The sequence below is a fragment of the Tachyglossus aculeatus genome, chromosome 21, assembly GCF_015852505.1.
Source record: "Tachyglossus aculeatus isolate mTacAcu1 chromosome 21, mTacAcu1.pri, whole genome shotgun sequence".
Classification (NCBI taxonomy): domain Eukaryota; kingdom Metazoa; phylum Chordata; class Mammalia; order Monotremata; family Tachyglossidae; genus Tachyglossus; species Tachyglossus aculeatus.
In genome coordinates this window covers 65,351,243-65,358,055 of record NC_052086.1, presented here as the reverse complement: position 1 = coordinate 65,358,055, position 6,813 = coordinate 65,351,243, and the positions used below count along the sequence as shown (strand labels likewise).

The window sequence follows — 6,813 nt, the reverse complement described above, 5'->3', positions numbered from 1 at the left end:
CTGGGAGTCACAAGGTTTCTGCCATTTGTCTGCTGCATAGGGATCCGCCAAGCTAGCTCTCTTCCTCCCTTCAAGGCCCTACTGAGAGCTCACCTCCTCCAGGAGGCCTTCCCAGACTGAGCCCCTTCCTTCCTCTCCCCCTCGTCCCTCTCTCCATCTCCCCATATTACCTCCTTCTCTTCCCCACAGCACCTGTATATATGTATATATGTTTGTACATATTTATTACTCTATTTATTTATTTTACCTGTACATATCTATTCTATTTATTTTATTTTGTTAGTAAGTTTGGTTTTGTTCTCTGTCTCCCCCTTTTAGACTGTGAGCCCACTGTTGGGTAGGGACTGTATATGTTGCCAACTTGTACTTCCCAAGCGCTTAGTACAGTGCTCTGCACACAGTAAGCGCTCAATAAATATGATTGATATTGAATCCTCATTTTATATATGAAGAAACTGAGTCACAGAAGTGAGATGACTTGCCCAAGGTCCCAAAGCAGGCAGGTGGTGGAATTGAAATTAAGATCCAGATCCTCTGACTTCAAGAGCTTGCTCTTTCCTCTAGATCATGCCAAAGGCCTTAATTAAAGGGTTAAACCTGGCCCTTGGCATGCTTATTAATGAATAATAGTAATTGTAGTATTTGTTAAGCAATTACTATATCCCAAGCACTATACTAAACGGTGGGATAGATACAAGATAATTGGTACCACATGGGGCTCAGAGTCTAAGTAGGAGAGAACAGATATTGAATCCCCATTTTGTAGTCGAGAGGCACTGAGCAGTTAAATGACTTGCCCTAAGTCACGTAGCAAGTAATTGGCAGAGCTGGGAGTAGAACCTAGGTCCTCTGAGTCCCAGGCCCATGCTCTTTCCTCTAGGCAACACTGCTTCTCCTAAACTTGTCATATTTCACTTGGAAAGAATTGTGATTGTTTCAACTTCTGCCACACATTTTATAAAACATTTCTGGGATCCAGGTGAAATTTTCCCAGCCATCCATCAGCAAATTTCCCTGATGCCTTGAACGCATGCTTAGTTGGAAATCCAAACTCCTGACAAAATCTCATTTTGACAGAATACATTTTCCTGGTCTCTTAACCTGAAGCCAATCTTCTGAAAATGCTAGTGATAAATTAACAGGCTGGTTTGATACCACTGTCATGAGAAGCTTGGAAACTTTGGGTAACATGGGTCTCACAATAAAAGCTTTGTATTGAAAATGGAAATTTTAAAATGACCTTTTCTAAGTGCTGTATTTCAAGTACTGGCTCTTCTTTCTGGTCTACAAGTAGCTTTGGGAAATCAATATAACACTTAAACGAAAATGCATTTTGCTCCATTCTTAGTAATACTTTTCTCCCTGACCCTTTCTTTCCCAGGTAATAATAAATAAACTATCATCCATTTGTAGTAAATCTCTCCTTTTCTGATCGCTAATCACAAATAAACTAGACCTTTACCCTCAACTTTAACATGCTTGAGATTAACTTGAGTTGATTTGTAGTTTAAAATATCTATTGCACTTAGCATCTTTCTGTAACTGTTCATTTCCAAATTTGCTAGCTCTTTGCAGTGATTAATTAGTTTTTCCTCCACAAGTCCTTAAGTGATAGGTGGGATTATCCATATTTTGATGAGATAAATGATGGTAATCAGTAAACGCTATGCACTAAGTGGACAGATAGATACAAGATAATCAGATCAAACAAATCTCTGTCCATATTTTGATGAGATAAATGATGGTAATCAGTAAATGCTATGTGCTAAGTGGACAGGTAATAATAATAATAATGATAATAATGATGGCATTTGTTAAGTGCTTACTATGTGCAAAGAACTGTTCTAAGTGCTGGGGGCATACAAGGTGATCAGGTTGTCCCACATGGGGCTCATAGTCTTAATCCCCATTTTACAGATGAGGGAACTGAGGCACGGAGAAGGTAAGTGACTTGCCCAAAGTCACACAGCTGACAATTGGCGAAGACTGGGATATGAACCTATGACATCTGACTCCAAAGTCTGGGCTCTCAGATCAAACAAATCTCTGTCCCATATGGGCTCAAAGACAGAGGGAGAGAAAATAAAATATTCCATTAAATGAGGAAACTGAGGCATAAAGAAGTTACGTGACTTGCCCAAAGTCACAGGGCTGCGATTAGAACCCTAGTCTCCTGGATTCCCTCTCCTGTGCTTTGTCCATGAGGTGTTACAATGCCCAAATCCAGAGAGTCAAGGTGAACCCACCAAAGTTCACTCTAAATTTAGCAGAAAGAGCATAAGGCTGGGAGCCAGAGGACCTGGGCTCCACCCTTTGTCTACTGAGTAACCTTAAGCAACTCCCTTAACACCTCTCTGCCTCAGTTTCCTCGTGTGAAATGGGGATTCAATTTATGGTCTCCTACAAAGACTCTGTGTCCCTTGTGGAATAGCGATGGTGTCCAAACCTATTATCTTGTATCTATCCCAGTGCCTAATACAATACTTAGAATATAGAAAGCACTTGAATACCACAGTTTATTAATAATAATTACTATTCCAAGTGGGAACTGAAGCCCATAGTCTTGACTTCCTCTTTCTTACCCTGCCACAAAATGAGCCTAGTGCAAAATGAAATGTGGACATTTCACTCCAGCTCCATTTGGATGTGAAGTAAGCAGGGCTGGTTTAAGCCCTGGAACAAGCGAAGAGGCAGCACCTCAGGGAACACTATTAGAGGGAGGTGATGGTGGTTGAAAATTAGGAAGTCCCCAGCCTCCCTCGACCCAATCTGGAAGCAGCCCATGTGTTAGCCGGGGCCTGGGAGGGGAACCCGATGGCTCTTGAGCAAGGAGGAATGGGGTGGGATTTGGGGATGCCTCCAGGAGGAAAGCTTTATCTTCATGTGAACTTCCCTGGGATGTCAGTGCATTACATCAATTGGGCAATCAATCGTATTTATTCAGTGCTTATTGCCTGCAGAGCACTGTTCTAAGTGCTTGGGGGAGTAACAATAATAATAAATGTGGTAATCAGGTTGTCCCACTTGGGGCTCAAACTTTTAATCCCCATTTTACAGATGAGGTAACTGAGGCACAGAGAAGTTAAGTGACTTGCCCAAGGTCACAGCAGACATGTGTTGGAGGTGGGATTAGAACCCACATCCTTTGACTCCCAAGCCCATGCTCTTGCCACTAAGCCATGCTACTTCTCGTGGAATTGTTTATAAAGCATGCCTCATGTAAACACGAGCGGGGCGAGGGGTTGGGTGGGGGAGAGACGTGTGTGGGTGTGTGTGTTTGTGTAGGGTAGGCAGCTATACCAAGGTTGGGGGGATATTTTTTTCATCTCCACATCCCAGCTCTTCAGGGTGGTCAACTATTGGAAGCTAGCCCTCTAAGCAAGTGAACCACCTAAGAAGACCATTTCTGCCCCTCCATAAATGATTAATTGTACAATAAACCAGATAAATTAGGTGTGGGCTTCAGTAGTTACAGGTTAGAAAATATTAACCCTGCCTCAGGCCCCTGTGGATCCTTCCATCTGTAATTTCCAAGGAGCTAGTGTCCAGCCAGTTCATTTTGGATGGAAAGGAAAGATGAAATACTGCAAAGATCCCAAGGAGGAGGTAGACATTATACAATAGCAAAATCACTTTTTTTCATAGAAAAGAAGTTCTGGAGCACAGACGTGTTTTTCTTGAAAACTCAACTTCTATTCTTAGCCAATGGTGCAGTGTTGATCTTGTTTTAAATACTTTTTTCTGTATCCTTGATAGTTTAGTCATTTTCCTTTCAGATTTTTGCCAGTCTGAACTACTTGAAGGTGGTCGGTTGTCGTGAGGAGCGAGGGAGGGCTCCTGATTCATCGAACTTCAAAAGGAAATCGCTTGAAGGCTTGACCTTCAAATGAATAGGATGAGCCAAGTCCGGTGATGGGATTGTCATTCTTATGCTTCTGTTTTTCAGTTTGTTGGAGGCAGTTGAAGGTTTGAATCATATATGACTTTGTCTTTAGACTGTGACCACTTTGAGGATCAGGGAACTGGTTTAGGGCTTTCCTTGTATCATCGCAAATAGGGCCTGGTAGGATGTTCTGATCACGGGGGGATGCCCACAGTGATGCTAGCATGACTAGGGCATTTTCAAGACTTTGGCTGCCGGGACATCCCCTCTCACTTTTGCTTGCCTGGGTGGCACCTCATGGCCACTGCCAGGGACAGTGCACCCAGGCTAAGTCACTTGGGATCCCTGTGATCGTGCAGAGTTGATCGGGAGCTCGAACCCCAAGACTGTGTTAGTTGTCCCATGCCAACTGGGAACCTCTGCAAAGCTCCCTTCACTGACATTGCAACCATCCTGGAGGAAGAGGAAGATCAGTCAATGGCATTTGAGTGCTTAATATGTGCAGAGCATTGTACTAAATGCTGGAGAGAGTACAATATAATAGAATTAGTGGACATGTTCTCTATCCATAATGAGCTTACAGTCTAGAGAAAGGTATTGGAATTGCTTCACCTTCACAATCTAAGGTCTCAGATAGCTCCAGGTAATTTGTGGCCACCACCACCAAGAAGCAGCATGGCCTAGTGGTAAGAGCATGGGCTTGGGAATCAGAGGTCATGGGTTCTAATCCCGACTCTGCCACTTGTCTGCTGTGTGAACTTGGGCAAGTCACTTAACTTCTATGTGCTTCAGTTACCTCGTCTGTAAAATGGGGATTGAGACTGTGAGTCCCATGTGGGACAGGGACTGTGTCCAACTTGATTAGCTTGTATCTATCCCAGTGCTTAGAACAGTGCTTGGTACATGGTTTGGGCAGTTGTTTGGAGATGAAAGCCAATACTCTCAACTCCTTTCCAAAAACAATAGCATGATCTTTTTGGAGCTGGTTACTTTGCTCCTAGACAAATGACACAAACGTCCTTCTTTGGAGAAACACCAACAACCCTATGGGAACCACTGATGTGGTGTGGAGTTTATCCTTTGGACAAACTGAAGAGTTCCTGGGGAAGCTCGCTAAAAAATGGCAAATGTAGGGCCAGCCTTGAAAGAATCTAATTTAAACTGCTTAATTGTACCCATACTAACTGTTTTATAATCTTTGTGGTATTTAACTGCTTACTATGTATCGAACACTCTACTAACCACTGGGGTAGATACAAGATAATCAGGTTCCAGATGGGGCTCACAATCTAGGAGGGAGAACGGGTATTAAATCGCCATTTTTGCAGATGAGGGAACAGAGGCACAGAGAAGTTGTGACTTGCATAAGATCAAACAGCAGACAAGTGACAGAGCTGGAATTAGAGCCCAGGTCCCTTTGACTTCTACCAGGTCACCCTGCTTCTCAATAGACATCAATTAATCATATTTTTATAGTACCTTTCAGGGAATTTCAGGATCCTCAGGCAGTTTATTTTTTCATTTGCTCTCAAAATATTCCTCAGCTATATAGAGAAGAATGCTATTCCTACTTTCCAGACAGAGCAACTGAAAACTAAAATGACATCATCCAGATTTTCAGTGGAGGAGATGAGACTACTCCCCAAGCTGATCCTAAAGGAGTATTTGTTGACTCAAATGATGCAAAATAGTAGTGGATCTGTGGAGAGACCACTAAAACTAAAATAAAATCAGCCTTGGGGATTACCTGGGAAACTGGTATCTCTCTCAAGTAAAGACTATATGAAAATGGAGACACAGAGAGGCAGGATGGCAATCAATCAGTCAGTCATATTTATTGAGCATTTACTGTGTGCAGAGCATTGTACTAAGCACTTAGAGGTAAACCCTGTGCTGGGATCCCAGCAAGGCACAACTCTATCTGGATGCTACATTTAAGAGAGCCTAAGTCATGTATAAGTCCTTTAGCCACACTAGAACCCAAGGAGAGAATCTCACCAGTGGTAGCTTCATCTTCTAAAACAAAGGACAATTTATCTTTGCAAATTAATATTTATCTGATTTAAATAATCTGTTTTAAAATTGTCAGCTGATCCCTTTGTGCAATGGAGAGAAGACTGGTTCTCTCCATGTTTCTTCAGCCAATGGCCAAGTGTTTAGTTGTTTCTGTTCCACTCCTAAAGCAAGGATGAACATTTCACCAGCTTTTTCATGTAATCCCCCGTGATCAGGACATCAGATGTTCTCCTGGAGCTAGAGTAATCTGGTTGCAGTCTGGGTTTTTTTGTTTGTTTTTTGTGTTTTGTTTTTTATGATATTCAAATGCTTACTGTGCATTGAGCACTGGGGTCTTGTCTTAGGCCGTCGAGTCTTCTCTGACCCCTAGCAATGCCATGAATGTGTATCTCCCAGAATGGCTCACCTCCACCTGCAATTGTTTCGGTAGAGTTTTCTTGGTAAAAATCTAGAAGTAGTTTATCACTGCCTCCTTCTGCGCAGTAAAATTGGGTCTCCACCCTCGACTTTCTCCCATGCCGCTGCTGCCCAGCACAGGTGAGTTTGTAGCAGATTGCCTTCCACTCGCTAGCCACTGCTCAAGCTAGGAATAGAATGGTTATGCCTCTGCTTGACTCTCCCACCTGTAGTCGAGACTGATGGAGTACTGGAAACTCTCCAGGTGTGACCCTGAGAGGGGAATGCACATGGGTAGATACAAGTTGATCAGGTGAGACCAAGTTCCTGTCCCATATGGAGGTCAAAGTGGAAGGGAGAACAGACACTGAATCCACATTTTACAGTTGGGGAAACTGAGGCCCAGAGAATTTAAGTGATTTGCCCAAGGTCACACAGTAAGCAATTGGCAGAGCTGAGATTAGAACCCAGATACTTTGGCTTCTTGGCCCATGTTCTTTCCATTAGGCCACACTCTT

General features: G+C 43.0%; 1 non-coding gene across 1 annotated transcript; it reads right to left on the bottom strand.

Moving 5' to 3' along the window:
• Positions 1 to 6,440: 6,440 nt before the first annotated feature.
• LOC119943081 lies at positions 6,441 to 6,578 on the bottom strand. The gene has a single exon (XR_005455563.1). It is a non-coding gene; the product is annotated as a small nucleolar RNA SNORA7 (small nucleolar RNA).
• Between the last annotated feature and the right edge of the window lie 235 nt (positions 6,579 to 6,813).